This window comes from Callorhinus ursinus, unplaced genomic scaffold, assembly GCF_003265705.2.
Source record: "Callorhinus ursinus isolate GAN/ISIS: 27379988/994484 unplaced genomic scaffold, GSC_fseal_2.0 scaffold20, whole genome shotgun sequence".
Taxonomy (NCBI): domain Eukaryota; kingdom Metazoa; phylum Chordata; class Mammalia; order Carnivora; family Otariidae; genus Callorhinus; species Callorhinus ursinus.
This window is the reverse complement of record NW_027397082.1, coordinates 438,076-454,021: the sequence shown is the minus strand read 5'-3', so window position 1 is coordinate 454,021 and position 15,946 is coordinate 438,076. Positions and strand designations below refer to the sequence as shown.

The following is a 15,946-nucleotide window of genomic DNA, read 5'->3' as shown; positions in this document are numbered from 1 at the left end:
CCTGCACGGTCAGAGAATTAATGTTTTCTGCCCAATGGAATTAGCAATTATGGGCTTCCTTCCATTCCAGCAGTACTCCAGGTTGTTTATCTTCATTAGCAGAACTTAAAATAAAAACATGAAGGCTACCAAAAGGACGTATCAGGGGTGTCTCATGCGTGGTGAGTTGGGGTCTGTATTCCTGCGGGGTAGCCAATGATGGTACCAGATGATCAGACAGGATTCAAAAACTATTACTAACGTGACAGGTACCCTGAGTCCCAGGGAGGCTGGTGGATGAATTCCAGAAATTAAGAAGGCCACACGGGTGCAGTAGAACTTGGCCAGTGCGGGTGTGGCCCATCGGTCAGTGGCTCCTCATTATGACCCCCAGGAGGTCCTGATTTCCCTGCTGTGGCTATTGGGAAGAAGTCCAATAGACTTCTCCCATGTGGTGTTTGGCACCCATAGTTTTGGGGGCGTTCCCCAGCAGAGGGCCAGCAGACGTGAACATTCAGTCCCCAGAACAGACTCGGGACAAGAACACTGGAGGCAGTTAGTAACTGTCTGTGGGTTCAGTGCCTGATCCGGTTGGAAGAACCCGCTTGGGGTTCCAGGAGGCTATAATTACAGTTCTTAAAAGAATAAATCAACAGGAGCTCCAAGGAACAAAAATGAAAAAATGAAAGGTAGACACCCCCCCACCCCCCATCATAGACAATAGACAATGAAATTTTTAGGTCATGAATGCTTTGCGGTATCACTTTACCGAAGAGCTTAAGCAACATTTCTGTGTTTGGGCTTTAAACTATGGAGGGTCACGGGTAAGTACAAGCGGCCCCTGGTGGCAGGAATTTCCACGCCTGGCTGGTATCACTTTCTGGGTGGTTCCGGCTCCGCGGTTTCCAGAAGAGGCACTTTGTACCTCTTGGCCTGAACATTAGGATTCTTTAGGGAAATGGTGGGGCAGAGTGTTCTTTTCTGCTGAGGGAATCACAGGATATGCCTTGACCGACACCTTTGATCCGGTTTTCTGCAAAAAGGAGGCCTCCTTTGCCTCCTAGGACACCCCCCTCTGCCCCGTGTCTGTTCCCCTTTCATGAACTTTTTATCGGGATCACTGGACAGAGGTTTTAAGAGTTGGCTCTAAGGAGACCAGATGACCTGTCTAAATTGGCTCTGGGTGATCATGAAACTCATAGGTTCATCTTTTCTGGAATTCTCTGCAAAGGAAATCCCTGCTGGCTGAGAGCCGAGGTCCAGCACTCCCCTCCCCCATGGAGGTTCTGGGATCTCTCAAGAGGCTTGGGAAGTATCTGGGGCCCGGGTCACAGCTAGACTGAAGAATAACAGCAGCTGGAAGGGCTTTTGCTTCTTGTTGCTCAGCTTTAGCCAATTATTATTTTTCCTTTGAGGAAGAATCGCTTCTCATTGCCAAGTGAATTGAGCATAAAAGAGGTGCCTTCTAAGAGCAAAAGCCCAAAGAAGCAGCTTCCTGTTCCACAATTAGAAACATGAATTCTCCTCTGTAGACGCGTGAGCGTCCGTGGTGCTCTGGACTAACTAACTCACAGTCTGTCGAGAGGTGAGCAGGCTGCAGGAGTCAGGCTGTGTAGAGGAAGCGAGGGCAGGTGCTGGCTCCCGGGAGGGGCTGTTCCGGTGGCGCACACCACCCTCAGCATCCACGACAACGATAATCATAACATGTAATGTTCAGTTTGCACATGGGGACCAGACACCATGCCAAAGGCTCTAGGCACACGAAATGCACTTTTATTTTCTTTAAATCACTTCATTTCCGATTCCAAGCCCTTACCCAGCCACCCTTGGAAGTCCCCTCTCTCCACCGGGTGTATTGATACCATCGCCTGTCCCCTCACCACCACGGTGCCCACTGGCCCAGACCACACCATCCCTCAGGCCCTCGAACCCCTCTGCCTTCAGGACACTCTTGGCACTGGGGACTCTTTGGCGAGGCTGGGAGCCTTGGGGCCATTCCCTTCAGTGCTCTGTGCCCGTCCCCTGTGAGCCCGAGGACACGGTCAGGAAGCAGGGAGGGGCTCTCAGACGTTCGTCACTGGAAAGACTTGCTCTCTTGTGATCCTCACATGCATTTGCCTCTCCCCTTGCCACATCAGACAACTAGCATTTTCTCTTCACAGGATGTATTATAGGTTTTTACAAAAGACTGAAGAAGCCATTGACCTCGTACTGTGTTTTCTCCTTGGAAAAACTCCAGATAGAAAGCACAGAAAGGCTTTGCAGTGGCTCCTGCTGGACTTGGAAGCAAGGGCAGAACGAGGGGAGAAAGGCCTGCGTAAATCTGGCCTAACGACCTTCCGCACAGGGTTCTCTCCACTGTACAGCTGGGGACGCTGAGGCTTGGAGCCCTATGTCATTTATGCGTTAGTGGCAGAAAGCCCATTGTTTCTGCCTTGAGGGTCTTCTTACCTCTGAATTACACAAGGATGGGGTTCAGACATCCCCAAGGGGGTTCAGTTTTCCATCCAAAGGAGTGCCACCAATCAACTGCCTTGCTTTCCCGTTGCTACATGGTGTCGCTCTTGGAACTTAGCCCTGCATTGGTCAAACCCGGGCAGAGGCTGGGAGGCACCTCTCTGATGCCCATCCCTGCACAAGTCCCCGGCTCCTGAGGGAGGATGATTCCGCACTGCTGGGACAACGCCGGGTTGCCCCTCTTACTGCTCAGCAATGTCCATCCTCAAGCACGGCTGCCCTGGGCACCCACGTCCAGTTTCAGGGCCACTGCCTACCATCTCATGAGCCTTCTTCTTTCTCCTTGGGTACCCACCGCCAGGGAGGGCAGCAGTCCTTTCTTTTTCAACCCTCAAAACACAATGAATCTCATCCTACAACCTTTCTTCAGATCACAGAGCTATTGGGTTACACCAGAGGAAATGACTGTTTTGTAGGGAGAAGTTGTCACGTTGTGGCCATTTCCTGATCTTTAGCATCCTACCTGCTCACTCTTCCATTCTTCCACAGGTGATAGTTCAAAGATGATGGACTTTTCTTGGGGAGCTGTGTGATGTCACAGGCTGGGTGCTGTTGGGGTTCTCTGAGGGCAGGGGTGGGGGATCTTGAACTAAAGGGGATAGCTCGAGAGGCCATCCCAGGTGGGGGCAGAATTCCTGAATTGGACCTCTCTGTGGCTGAGCGGGAAGTGACCCCAGACTGCTGGCGAGCGTTCACTAAAAACAAGGCTGAAGAAGTGAGGTCAGATGGAGGAGACTTTGGAGGTCAGGTGAGGGGTTGAGATTTTATCCTGCAGGTAGCAGGAAGCTGGGAAAGTGCTTTGTGGTTTGTTTGTTTATATTTAAATAAAGATTTATGCAGGTGGGGAAAGAGTTCAGAAAATGAATTTCGGGGCTTGGACTGGTGCATGGGAGGGGGAGGCTGGAAGGGCCTAAAGGGTGCCCCTGTAGTAAAGGAAACCATCCCAAAGCAGGACCCCCAGAACCTGGTGATGGCCTGGGTGTGGGCAAAGGAGGTGGAGTCATAGAAGATGCTAAGGTTCTGGAGCAAGAACCCAAGAAGGATCCAACATCAGAAACAAGGACATCTAAAGTGAGAGCAACTATAGGGAAACGAGGACCAACTTTAGACACACTGAAATTAAGACCAGACGAGTCTCCTGGGAACCCTGCTGGCCTGGCCTTTATTTAAGCAGGTCCCTGGCCTGGGGAGGGGCGACAGTTTAATGGAGTAATAACCGAGCATCGTGGCCCCCAATCCTCTGATATCCTCGTGGTGGTTCCAGTTATTCACAAGTTATTCGCAGGTGGGTCCGCTCATTCCAGCACTCTTATATTCATGACTTTAAAACTGTATCTAAGAGCATGGGAACAGGGCAGGTTTGGGGTGAAGGACTGTAAATGAAGTCATATGGGGTGGTGGTTCTCAGTCTTCCCAGATCAGAAGGTTTGCCTGGGTGTTTGTAAAATCTTTACATTCCTGGGGCCACCCTAGTCCTTCTGAATCAAAATCGCTGGGTGCGGAGCTTAGGAATCTGCATTTTGTTTTGTTTTGTTTAGAGATTTTATTTATTTATTTGACGGAGAGAGACCCAGCGAGAGAGGGAACACAAGCAGGGGGAGTGGGAGAGGGAGAAGCAGGCTTCCTGCAGAGCAGGGAGCCCGCTGCGGGGCCTGGGATCATGACCTGAGCCAAAGGCAGACACTTAACAACTGAGCCACCCATGCGCCCTGGAATCTGCGTTTTTAATAAGCATCCTGGGTGATGTTTATGGGTGGAGGGATTTCTGAAATACTGATCTATTGCCCGGGCCAGCTTGTAACCATTAAAAATACCCCATTTCCTGACCTCTCCCATGAAGAGTCTGACACAGTAGTTTTGGGGTGAGGCTGAAAAATCTGTTTTTTTTTTTAATTTAATTTATTTATTTGTGTGAGAGAGAGAGAGAGCACAAGTGGGAGGGGCAGAGAGAGAGGGAGAGAGAAGCTCAAGCAGACTCCATATGTGGAGCGTGGAGCCTGATGCGGGGCTCGATCCCACAACCATGAGATCATGACCTGAGCCGAAACCAAGAGTCAGATGCTCCACCGACTGCACCACCCAGGCACCCCTGATTTATGTTTTGATAAGACCTCTCTGGTTGCTGTATGGAGAACGTCAGGGGGCAAGACTGGAGGCCAGAAGGTCAGAGAGGAAACCGTGCAGGTCCCTGGCGGGATCTAGTGTGTCTTGAGCGAGGCAGGGATCTCAGCCTTATATTCATTATCTCCCTCCCTCCCGCTGCAGGAATCTTCCTAGACATTTTATTCCTAATTGCCCTCCCCTCCCCAGGAAATTTCCATACCACAGATCTATTGTATATGTATTGTGGTCTTTGGATGACATATTGGACCAGATAGTACTTTGTAATTACAGTGTAGTATCTAAGATACCTTTCCCCCTCCCAAGAGTCAATTTTCGCCCCTCTGGGGATGGTATTTACTGGCCCACTGAGCACATGGCACTGAGGTGGTTACAGTGAAGGTGGAGAAGCAAACACAGCTTTAATATTTTGGAGATTTTGAAGCTGAGAGATGCCAGGACTTGCTGATGGACCGGATTCGGGAGGAGGGCGAGAACAGTCAAGGAAGATCCCTGAAGCTTTGGCTTGAGCAATTGGGTGGCGAGGACCATTGGCTGAGAAGGGAAAAAGTGAATCCGGCATATTTGCTGAGTCCCACAGTCACAGACCCAGCATCCAGGAGGGAATCCTGTTGTGAAGCTGGCAAGATAGCGTGCCGCTCACAACCCCGGGCTCACCGGGGGGCACACAGGACCGTCCTCCATCTTTGGGAAAAAAGCAGGGCACTCTTGTGTTTCAGGGACAACTCACTTCCTGCTCTACACCCAGCACTTTCAACACCTGGACATATGTCATCCCTTTGGGGGAAGTGGGGCAGATTCCTTATTCCATTTAGCAAACATGAATCTACAGCTCACCGCAGGCCAAGCTCTGAGCTTGAGGCCAGAGGTAAAAAAGACAAACAGGACCTGTGGGTCCAGTGGTAGAGAGAGGCATGTAGACAAATCATTCTAGGAAAGCTCAGCGCTGCAGGCAGGCTCTATGGGAGCACGGGGGCGGCAGAGAGGGCCCGGCTCTGCTGAGGGAAGGGAGCGAGTGCTCCGGAAGGACCAGGCTTGCCGCTGGGTCTTCAAAACCAAACAGAAATAGGGCTTTGTGGGGGAAAGGAGACGGTTCCAGGCAGAGAGAAGAGCTGTCATCATTATGGGGCTAGAGGAAATACAGAATTTAGGAAGGTATCGACTTACTAGGCTCTTATGTAGAGAATTCCAGAACTTCTTTAAGTCTGGGAAAGAGGGGATGGAGCATCCTCATTAAGCTCAACCTCTTGGCTTTTTCAAATATACAAACTCTCACTTAGCACAGAAATCCTTGGCGTTTGGGGAGCAGCAGCTTAGGGGAGGGTAGAAAGATGGTTTGAAACATGAAATAGTGGACTTGAGAGGCTGGGCGAAGATGTTCCCTGAGCCTTGCCTGCCACGGAGTCACCTGCACGCGGGATGTGGGACCCAGGGCCGAAATCCACAGCTTACCTGCCGCTCAGGGTGGACGCCTGCGGATGACCAGAAGGCCACGAGGAAGCTGGGGCCCGGGGAGGTGAAGAAACGTGCCCCTCACACAGACGAAGCGTGGCTTGGTGGGGACTGGAATCCAGCTGGGTTTGGTGCTGCCCAGAAGCCTGGGCTCAGAGCCATTATGCTGAGCTCCCACGGGTGTCTGAAAACATTTGTGTTATGGGCTTCATCATTAGAAAGCAAACTCCCGTCTGTCCTTAAAATTTAATTTCCCTATAAACAAGGTCCGTTCTCAGACCCAGACAAAAGAAAAATCAAAAAGATCTGTTTTGTGAGCAACGCCTGGGGCCAGCTCTTAATGAACGAGCCCCATGTCCCCGATGCAGTAGTAATCGGTTCCTTCCTAACAAACTTTTGCAAAGTTCCAGATCTACTCAGGAGCTCCTGCCAAGGCAGGGTGTGTCAGGCAGAGCCGGGGGCAGCCTCCGCCCCGCCAGTCCTGCTTCTGACTCATTATTTATCTCTGGCAGGAAGTAAACACAGAAAGGAGGGGGGTAGTGAGCTCCCCAACTTGTGACACGGGCTGAAAAAGAAGGTCACGTGCTAAATTAGGTGTGTGTCTGCTTTCTGCTCATCTGGTTTCAACAGAGCGTTTAAAAAGAGGAGAGGAGTAGTATTTTTCCATCCTGAGATGATATCCCATTTATTGTCACAATTTGGAAAATACAGAAAAGTGAAAAGTGAGGGAAAAAAAAATCACCAATGCACTCGCCATCCATAGACAACTGCTCTTGAAACATTAGTGTTTCCCTCAGACCTTTCTCATTTTTTGAGTTCTTTATTGATTGTGATAGCTATGTGTGTATATACATACGTATTTATAAATATTTAAATATCTAAATATATTCAAATAATATATTAACATACACGGTCATATACAATGTATTTAAATATTTAAACAATGTATTAATATAAATATTTATATATGGTATAAATATATAATAGACTATGTTTTAGAAGTTTCAGGTTTACAGAAAAATTGAGCAGTGCAGAGAATTCTTATATACCCCCCTTCCTCCTATACAGTTTGCCCTATTATTATTATTATTATTTTTTTTTTTTTAAGTAGGCTCCATGCCCAGCGTGGAGCCCCATGGAGGACTTGAACTTGCGACCCTGAGATCAAGACCTAAGCTGAGATCATGAGTCAGATACTTCAGAGGGCATCCCCAATTTGCCCTATTATTAACATTTTGCGTTAGTTTGGTACATTTGTTACAGTTAATGAACCAATATTGATACAGTATTATTAACTAAAATCTACAGTTTACATTAAGCCTGACTGTTGTGTTGTCCATACAGTCTTTGGGTTTGGCAAACACATCATGCCGTGTACCCACTATTGCAATATCTTACAGAATAGTTGCAAAAGCGACTTAAAAAATCTCCTGTTTCCACCTCTTCATTCCTCCCCTCCCCCTCCCCTACCAACCCCTAGTTACTACTGATCTTTTTCCTGTCTCCATAGTTTTGTTTTTTTCGATTACCTTTTTATATTGGTATAAGATACATTCTGTAAGAGTATGAAGCTGAGAGCTTGATGACTGTTTGCACTCCTATACCCCTGTATAATCAAGCCCTGCTCTAGAGCTAGATCATTCCTGTTGGCCCGGAACATTCTGTCCTGTCATTTCCCAGTCAATACCCAGCCCAAGAAAAACAACTGTTCTGACTTCTACCATCATAAATTAGTTTTGCTAGGTCTTGAACTTCACAAAAAGGGGAGTTAAACAGCATATATACTTTGGTGTCTGGTTTCTTTTACACACAGCTACTTGTTGGTTTTTCACATTATTTTTTATTGTGGTAAAAGAAATACATAGCATAAAATTTACCATCGTAACCAATTCTGAGTACAGTTCAATGTTGTGCAAATGTTTCTGTGGTTTCTTTTTCTTTCTTCTTCTTCTTCTTCTTCTTCTTCTTTTTGAGAGGGAGGGAGGGCGGTGGGCAGAGGGAGAGGGGGAGAGAGAATCTTCAGCAGGCTCCATGTGGGGCTCCACCTCATGACCCTGAGATCATGACCTGAGCTGAAATCGAGTCGGACACCTAACTGACTGAGCCGCCCAGGCGCTCCTGTTTCTATAGTTTCTTAAGGTAGAAGCTGAGGTCATTGATTTGAGACCTTTTTTTTTTTCTTAATATAGGTGTTTTAGTGCACTGAAAGTCTAAATCCTGCTTTAACTACATGTGACATTTTGATATTTGTGTTTTCATTTTCATTTGGTTCAAATACTTTCTAACTTCCCTTTTAATTTCTTCTTTGACTCACGGGCTATTAGAAGTGTATTATTTAATATCCAAATACTTGGAGGATTTTCCAGATATGTTTCTTTTTTATAAGCTTTACTTATTTTAATGAGAGAGAGAGAGAGAGAGAGAGCGCGTGCATGTGAATGAGCGTGCACGCGTGCACATGAGTCAGGGGAGGGGCAGAGGGAGAGAATCTCAAGCAGGCTTCCCACTGAGCATGACTTCCCACCTGCAGCTCCATCCCATGACCCATGAGATCATGACCTGAGCTGAAACAGAGAGTCAGACACTTAACCAACTGAGCCACCCAAGAACCCCCAGTTATCTTTTGTTATTAACTTTTTAATTTAATTCCATTGCAGCCAGATGATATACTTTGAATAATTTGAATCTTTTAAAATTTATTGAGACCTTTTAAAAATGGGTAGAATATGGTCTACCTTGTAAATGTGTCATTTGCTCTTGAAAAGAATGTAATGCTGCCACTAATGGATAGTATTTAATAAATAGCAATTGGGTTAAGTTGCTTGATAGTGTTCTTCTGGTCTTTCATATCTGGACTGATTTTCTCTCCGCTTGCTCAGTCAGTTATTAAGAAAGAGGTATGGAGGGGTGCCTGGGTGGCTCCGTCGGTTAAGCGTCTGCCTTCGGCTCAGGTTATGATCCCAGGGTCCTGGGATCGAGCCCCGCATCAGGCTCCCTGCTCAGTGGGGAGTCTGCTTCTCCCTCTCTCTCTGCCTGCCGCTCGGCCTACTTGTGCTCGCTCTCTATCTCTCTGTCAAATAAATAAATAAAATCCTTTTTTTTTTTTTTAAAAGAAAGGGGTATGGAACTATCAGTTTATAATTGTGGATTTGGCCATTTCTTTTTTTTTTTTCATCAGTGTTTGCTTTATGTATTTTGAAGCTCTGTTAATAAATAAACTTTTAGAATGTTTTTGTCCTACTGATGACTTGAACCTTTTATCGTTATAATGATCTTCTTCATGGCTGGTAATAATCCTTGCTGCAAAATCTGTTTTGTCCGATATAATACAGACATAGGAGCTTTCCTTTCATTAGTAGTTTCACAGTAGAACACCCCCCATTCTCTTACTTTTAATCTATCTTTGTTTTTAAGCAAAATTTGGAATACTTTTCTTGTAGACAGCTTACAGTTGGGTCTTCCTTTTTTCATCCATTCTGAATATTGCTGCCTTTTAACTGAAGTGTTTATAACATTTACATTTAATGTGATTATTAATATGGTTGACTTAAATCTATGGTCTTTTAATTTGTTTTCTCCATCCCTTTTACCCTCGTTTTTTGCCTTCTTTTGGAAAAAGTCATTATTTTTATTATTCTATTTTATTTCCCTTTTAACTTATTAGCCACGACTGTTTGTGTTAGGTGGCTGCTTTAGGATTGATACTATACATCTTTAATGTGATACAATCTGCTTTCAAGTGATATTGCACAATTTCATGTACATTTAGAAGAGTCTTGCCCTAGACAACAGTATACTTGCCCCATACAAGAGTCTTGCCTTATACAACAGAATACTTCTATTTCTCCCCTTTTGGCCTTTGTACTTTGTTGTCATATGTTTTATTTCTATATATATTTCAAATCCCACGATATATGTTATTTTTGCTTGATATAGCCAATTATCTTTTAAAGGAGATTTACATAATGAGGAAAAAAGAATTTCTATCTACTTGCACAGTTACCATTTCTGCTGTTCTTTGTATAAATACTGATGGCCATCTGGTATTATTTCCTTTTGGTTTGAGGGACTTCCTTCAACATTCCTTGAAAGATAGGTCTGCTGGTGATTAATTTTCTTAGCTTTTAAATGTCTGAAAAAAAAAAGAATCTTCATTTCACCTGTATTTTAGAAAGATATTTTTACTGGGCAAAGAGTTCTAAGTAGATAGTTCTTTTTTCCTTTACTGCTTGAAAGATATTGCCCTACTGCACTCTAGCTTGTATGGTTTCCAACAAAAATTCCTGCCACCCTTTCTTTTGTTCTTCTGTCCTTTCTTCTCCCAGCACTTTTAATATTTTTCATGTTTTTACTGGTTTTAAGCAAGCACTTTTAATATTTTTCATGTTTTTACTGGTTTTAAGCAATTTGGTTATGATGTGCCTTGGTGTAAGTTTCTCCTTGTTTCCTGTGCTTAGAGCTAGATTCTTGTATCTGTGGGTTTATAGTTTACATCATTTTTGGAAAATTTTTAAGCCATTATTTCTTCAAATAGTTTTTGAAAAATCGCCCTCTCTGTGTGGAGACTCTAATTACACATATATTTGGCTGCTTGACGTTCTCTCACTACTCACTGATGCTCTGGTTTTTTTATTTTTATTTTTTGTTTTTCTCTCTGTGTTTCATTTTGAACAGTTTCTATTGCTATGTCTTCAGGTTCACTAATCTTTTTCTCTGTAATGACTAATCTGTTACTATTCCCACCCAGTGTGGTTTTCATTTTATTTATGTATTTATTTATGTATTTATTTATTTATTTATTTTAAGATTTTATTTATTTGACAGAGAGAGACACAGCGAGAGAGGGAACACAAGCAGGGGGAGCAGGAGAGGGAGAAGCAGGCTTCCCGCGGAGCAGGGAGCCCGATGTGGGGCTCGATCCCAGGACCCCGGGATCATGACCTGAGCCGGAAGGCAGACGCTCAACGACTGAGCCACCCAGGCGCCCCGTGTTTTTCATTTTAGACGTTAGAGTTTTCATCTAGACATGTTTGATTGGGATTTTTTTTTTTTAAAGATTTTATTTTTAAGTAATCCCTATACCCAATGCAGGACTCAAACTCATCACCCCAAGATCAAGAAATGCACGCTCCCCTGACTGAGCCAGCCAGGCGCCCCTGATTTGGATCTTCTTTATAGCTTCCATATTTGTAGTTAACATGCCCAATCTTCCCTCTACCCTCCTAAACACATGGAACACAGTTATAACACGTTTTAAAAAGTCCTGATGTACTAATTCTATAATCTGCCTAATTTCTGGGCTGGTTTTGGTTAATTGAGTTTTCTTTTCATTGTGGGTCATACTTTTCTGCTTCTTTGCATTCCAGACACTGTGGGCTTTATGCTTTTGGATTCTGGATATTTTTGTATTCTCATAAATATTCTTGAACTTTGCTCTGGGATGCAGTTCGGTTATTTGGAACAGCTTCATCCTTTTGGGACTTCATTAGGTGGGACCAGAGCTGTGGTTAGCCCAGGGGTCGTGTTTTCCACTACTGAGGCAAAGCTCTTCTTAGTACTCTAACAGATGTCCCATGAATTATAGGTTTTCCACTGTGGCTGGTGGGAACAGGAGCTTTTCCCAGCCCTGTGTTAGCTTTACAGATTCTTCCCTATAAACCTCTCAGGTGGTCTGAACCTAGTCTCGGGTGGTACTTGTGCATATACATGCTGATCAGTACTTGGATATCCCGAGTTCTGGCTTTGTCCAGTTTCCTCTTCTCTGGCACGCAGATGCCCAGCTCCATCCCCTCAAGTCCAGGAGACTCTCGGGATCTTCCTGTGCCGCTTCCTCCAGGTCTTAGCTAGGGTAAGAGCAACACTTACTCTGTTGCTGTTCATCTCCAGGGATGACAGGCCTCTGTTTCTCGTGTCTCCTGTAGCAGCCAGTCCCCCATCAGCCCCACCCCCTGTTGTGTTAATAATTCTTTATATGACACTTCCCAACCCAAGCTCTCTGAAAAGACCAAAAAGCCACCCGTATCAAGTTTCTCTCTCTGGTTTTAAATGGAAGTGCAGCAAAACACCTGGCATTTATTTTGGGAGAGGTGGGGAGACACTTCTAGAAAAAAAAATATTAGTAAGAGAGAGGATGCCACAGGCAAGAGTTGCTTTTCTTTCCTTTTCAAGAGCAGTTTGTGTTCCAGACACTTCTAGTCTCTTTTCTTTCTGTGGCCTCAAATGCCAACTTTGACAGGAGTTAATCTTCCCAAATCATCACTGCAGCTGTGTTCATGTTGGAAAGGAGACTGGGATGGTTTTTATATCTTTAACATGGAACCAACTTGGCCCCTCGGTGATGTTGACTCATCAGCTCCCCCTACCCCATACACATTTAGGCCAGTGGGATTATAGAGAGGCAAATCTCAACAAAACAAAAATGTGACCAGCACATTTTTGAGCTCAGTACACATGAGCTCAGCCTCACATGGGTGACATTGGTGACATCTTTTTGTTCAGGGAATTGCCCCAAATTCTCTGAAAGATTTTTTAGTCATCAAGGGAAGATTCCAATATGTTTCCTGCTTTTACTGTGTTGATGAAGGCAGGAAGATGATTTTAAATACACATTAGAAGGCTTATCAAGAAAGAATATTAACAAAAATATGTTGACTGCTATTTGTTCTTTCTTGATGTCAAAACAAAATAAAAATACCGCCATAAGCTAGGCACACAAAAAACCACTGCTTACATTTTTCTGTGGCTAAGTAGTAGGATTTAACTTAAAATTAAGAAAATATTGCTGACGTGATATTCTGGTGGCAGAGCGGTGGATGACCGTGTGCTTGGCGAAATGGAGCTCGAGGCCGTGAGCAGATACTCCAGTCCAGTGAACATGGCTCTCCTCCCCCATCTCACCATGGTGCTGTTGGCCATTGGCATGTGCTTTACTGCCCGGTTCTTCATTTATGAGGTTACCATATCTGCAAAGAGCTCCTCATCTCCTTGGTGCCCTCACTCTTCATAGGCTTTGGAGTCCTCTTCCTGCCTGCTCTGGGTTGGCATCTACGTATGAGCTCCCAAGGGTTCCATCCTGGTGGTTTCACTGAATTCCTGCTTCTGTAAATTAAATTTTTTTTTTTTTTTTTTTTACTATTGCTAGAAGTGTCCCACCGACTGCTTACGATAAAGGCAGTTGTGTGACCAAAAGAAAAATTAAGAAAGGGGCACCTGGGTGGCATAGTTGGTTGAGCAACTGACTCTTGGTTTTGGCTCAGGTCATGATCTCAGGGTCGTGGGATTGAGCCCCGTGTCAGGCTCTGCGCTCAGCGGGGAGTCTGCTTAAGGATTCTCTCTCTCTCCCCCTCTGCCCCTCTGCTTCTTTCTCTCTCCCTCACTAAAAAAGAAAGAAAAAAGAAAAGAAAAGAAAAGAAAAGAAAAGAAAAGAAAAGAAAAGAAAAGAAAAGAAAGAGAGAGAGAGAGAAAGAAAGAAAGAAAGAAAGAAGGAAAGAAAGAAAGAAAGAAAGAAAAAGAAAGAAAGAAAAAGAAAAAGAAAAAGAAAGAAAAGAAAAGAGAAAAAAAGAAATGTATTTAAATGAATTGGTATCTGGTCACGACAGTACCTAGATGCACTGAAAGGACAATGACAGAAGCAAGTGACAACCAGAAAGAGATGTGGATTTGTGCCAACTCTGGGGAGCTCTTGTGTGCAACAATCCATCAGCCCCTTCTAGCAATCAGTCTGGGAACCACAAAATTGGGTCATTCCATTGTCTTTTAGACCCCACAAGACAGATGCTAAAAAAATTGATTAGAAGACAGTTTTTTGAATTTTCCTTGGAATTCAGATGCCTGTTCCCCCCCCCCACCCCACTATGCTGGATAATGAATTGTCACAAGTGGACTGACACCTTGACCTTGAAGTCATATAAGTCCGTGTGGCAGAGCACACATTGAATAATAAGGATACTTTGGGGTTTTACCACTCCCTCACATACACGCCCTTTTCCCCCATAACTCTTTAGAACCTACCAGAATGTTCCTCCTGTCTATTGCATGGATTACACAAGCATTGTGGTCTTTGTTTTTTCTGGCACAGAATGAGCAGAGGAAAGAGTTAAAACTGGATTAAAAATACAAAGCTGAGTCTGACAGGGCTGCCAAGGTCAGTGGGCTCCTCAGCCTCTGTGCAGGAAGCATCGTTTGGACAAATTAGGACCGCGTGTGTAGATTGGACCTAATCTGCTGGGATGGCCAAGAAGTTTCTGAGGAGGTGCCTTTCTCCGTGAAATACCAGGATTAGTTGTTGAGACTTGGCAATCTCCCTCTCTTTATTAACTTGAGAATTCTTTCCTCTGCACGAATCACTTAGAACATAAATACTTTTCCAAAGTCCCTGGAATAGGCAATGCATCTCACAGTACGGGAGTTAACCGAAGTAAAGGTTTTTTTTATGTCAGTTAAAAAAAATTACTCCTCATTTCTATATTCATTCCATCTTTCAATCATTCATTCGGCAGAGTAGGTACCAGCGCTAGACCAAGATATAAAAATAAATGAGATAAATTCCCTCTAACCTCCAGGAGGTCGTACCCAGCGGGAAAATGAGTGAGTGAACAAATATACCACACAGGTACTGAGAGACAGTCTGCACACCGGCTTTAGGAGAATAGAGAAGGGAGCATATGCAGCTCAGGGAGGGAGGCCCTCCATGGAGGGAGGTGCATGGGGGGTCCTACCACAGAGACAGGTGACGGGGTCAGCACTGTTCAGGGGAGTAAGGGCTTTTACCATGGAGGAGGGAAAGGGGGGAATCCCATGATGGAGGGAATTGGGGGTTCTCATTGCGGGGGAGAATTAGGGGGTATTACCTTGGAGGGGGAAAGAACTTCCTATGTAGAGCCCTTAGCTGGCCTTGCTCTGAGGCACAAAAGAGCTATTCACATGTTCCTGATTTACAGGCATATTCTGTTCCCAGAGCAGGTGAGAGGTGAGTACAGGGGGTGCTTTGATAGTGTGTTTCGAGAACTATCCTTCTAGTTCTCTACAGGACAGCTGAAAGGTCCTTACCAAATCTTCCTTTTACATATGGCAATGCATTCCGTCCTATGTTCGGTGGGTGGCACATCAGTCTCACTAAATGCTTTATCAGGAAAAGGGGCAGAGGAAGATTTTTGAGAAACACCAAGTTTGGAAAACACTGTGCATATATCTTCTTGTTGATTCACAATGTATGGCAGTATCTCAAAGGCACTGAGAAGTCCTGCAGTAAAGAAACTTGTTTAACTATGTTTCATGTAGTGCTTCCTGTATCGTCTAAAGACCAGGGAAAACTTTCTTGCACATCTAAAAATCATGAGACGTACAGAGTTCGGTATTTAAAGGCTCCTGATAGAAATGTAAAAATAGAGGTCATATCCTACACAACTCTTGTTAGTCATTAATAAGTGATCCAGAATAATCTATCATAGTTGGCCCAATCATATATCAAGTTCTCTCTCTTTTTTTAAAGATTTTATTTACTTATTTATTGAGAGAGAGTGCACATGCATGAGCGAGGGTGAGGGGGCAGAAGGAGAGGGAGAGAGAGGGAAGAATCCCCAGCAGACTCTGTGCTGAGCACGGAATCCAACGTGGGGCTTGATCTCATGACCCTGGGGTCATGACCTGAGCCAAAATCAAAAGTCAGACACTTAACTGAGTGAGCCACCCAGGTGCCCCTTATATATCAAGTTCTTGAGGAGACTATCTTCTTAGGCAGTCTTCCTAGTTTGAGATGGAAAAGGGAAAGAAAGAAAAACTGGGAAGTGGGCATCCCATAGAGAGTAGAATACCTCCAAGAGTCATAGTTATGTATAACCCTAGAGCACTTGGTTACCAGACTTATGATTCACAGAGA

The 15,946-nt window shown here is 44.7% G+C and overlaps 1 protein-coding gene, 1 long non-coding RNA gene and 1 pseudogene across 11 annotated transcripts in view; 2 read left to right on the top strand and 1 right to left on the bottom strand.

Annotated features, from left to right (window-relative positions):
• TACC2 (transforming acidic coiled-coil containing protein 2) overlaps positions 1-15,946 on the top strand; it is a 207,225-nt gene that overhangs the window by 38,427 nt on the left and 152,852 nt on the right. The gene's annotated exons all lie outside the window — the stretch shown is intronic.
• LOC112830472 (uncharacterized) lies at positions 5,000-6,569 on the bottom strand. The gene is made up of 2 exons (XR_003209926.2): positions 6,070-6,569; positions 5,000-5,151 (listed from the first exon to the last, which is right to left on the bottom strand). It is a non-coding gene; the product is annotated as an uncharacterized lncRNA (long non-coding RNA).
• LOC112830494 (dolichyl-diphosphooligosaccharide--protein glycosyltransferase subunit TMEM258-like) lies at positions 12,902-13,123 on the top strand (annotated as a pseudogene).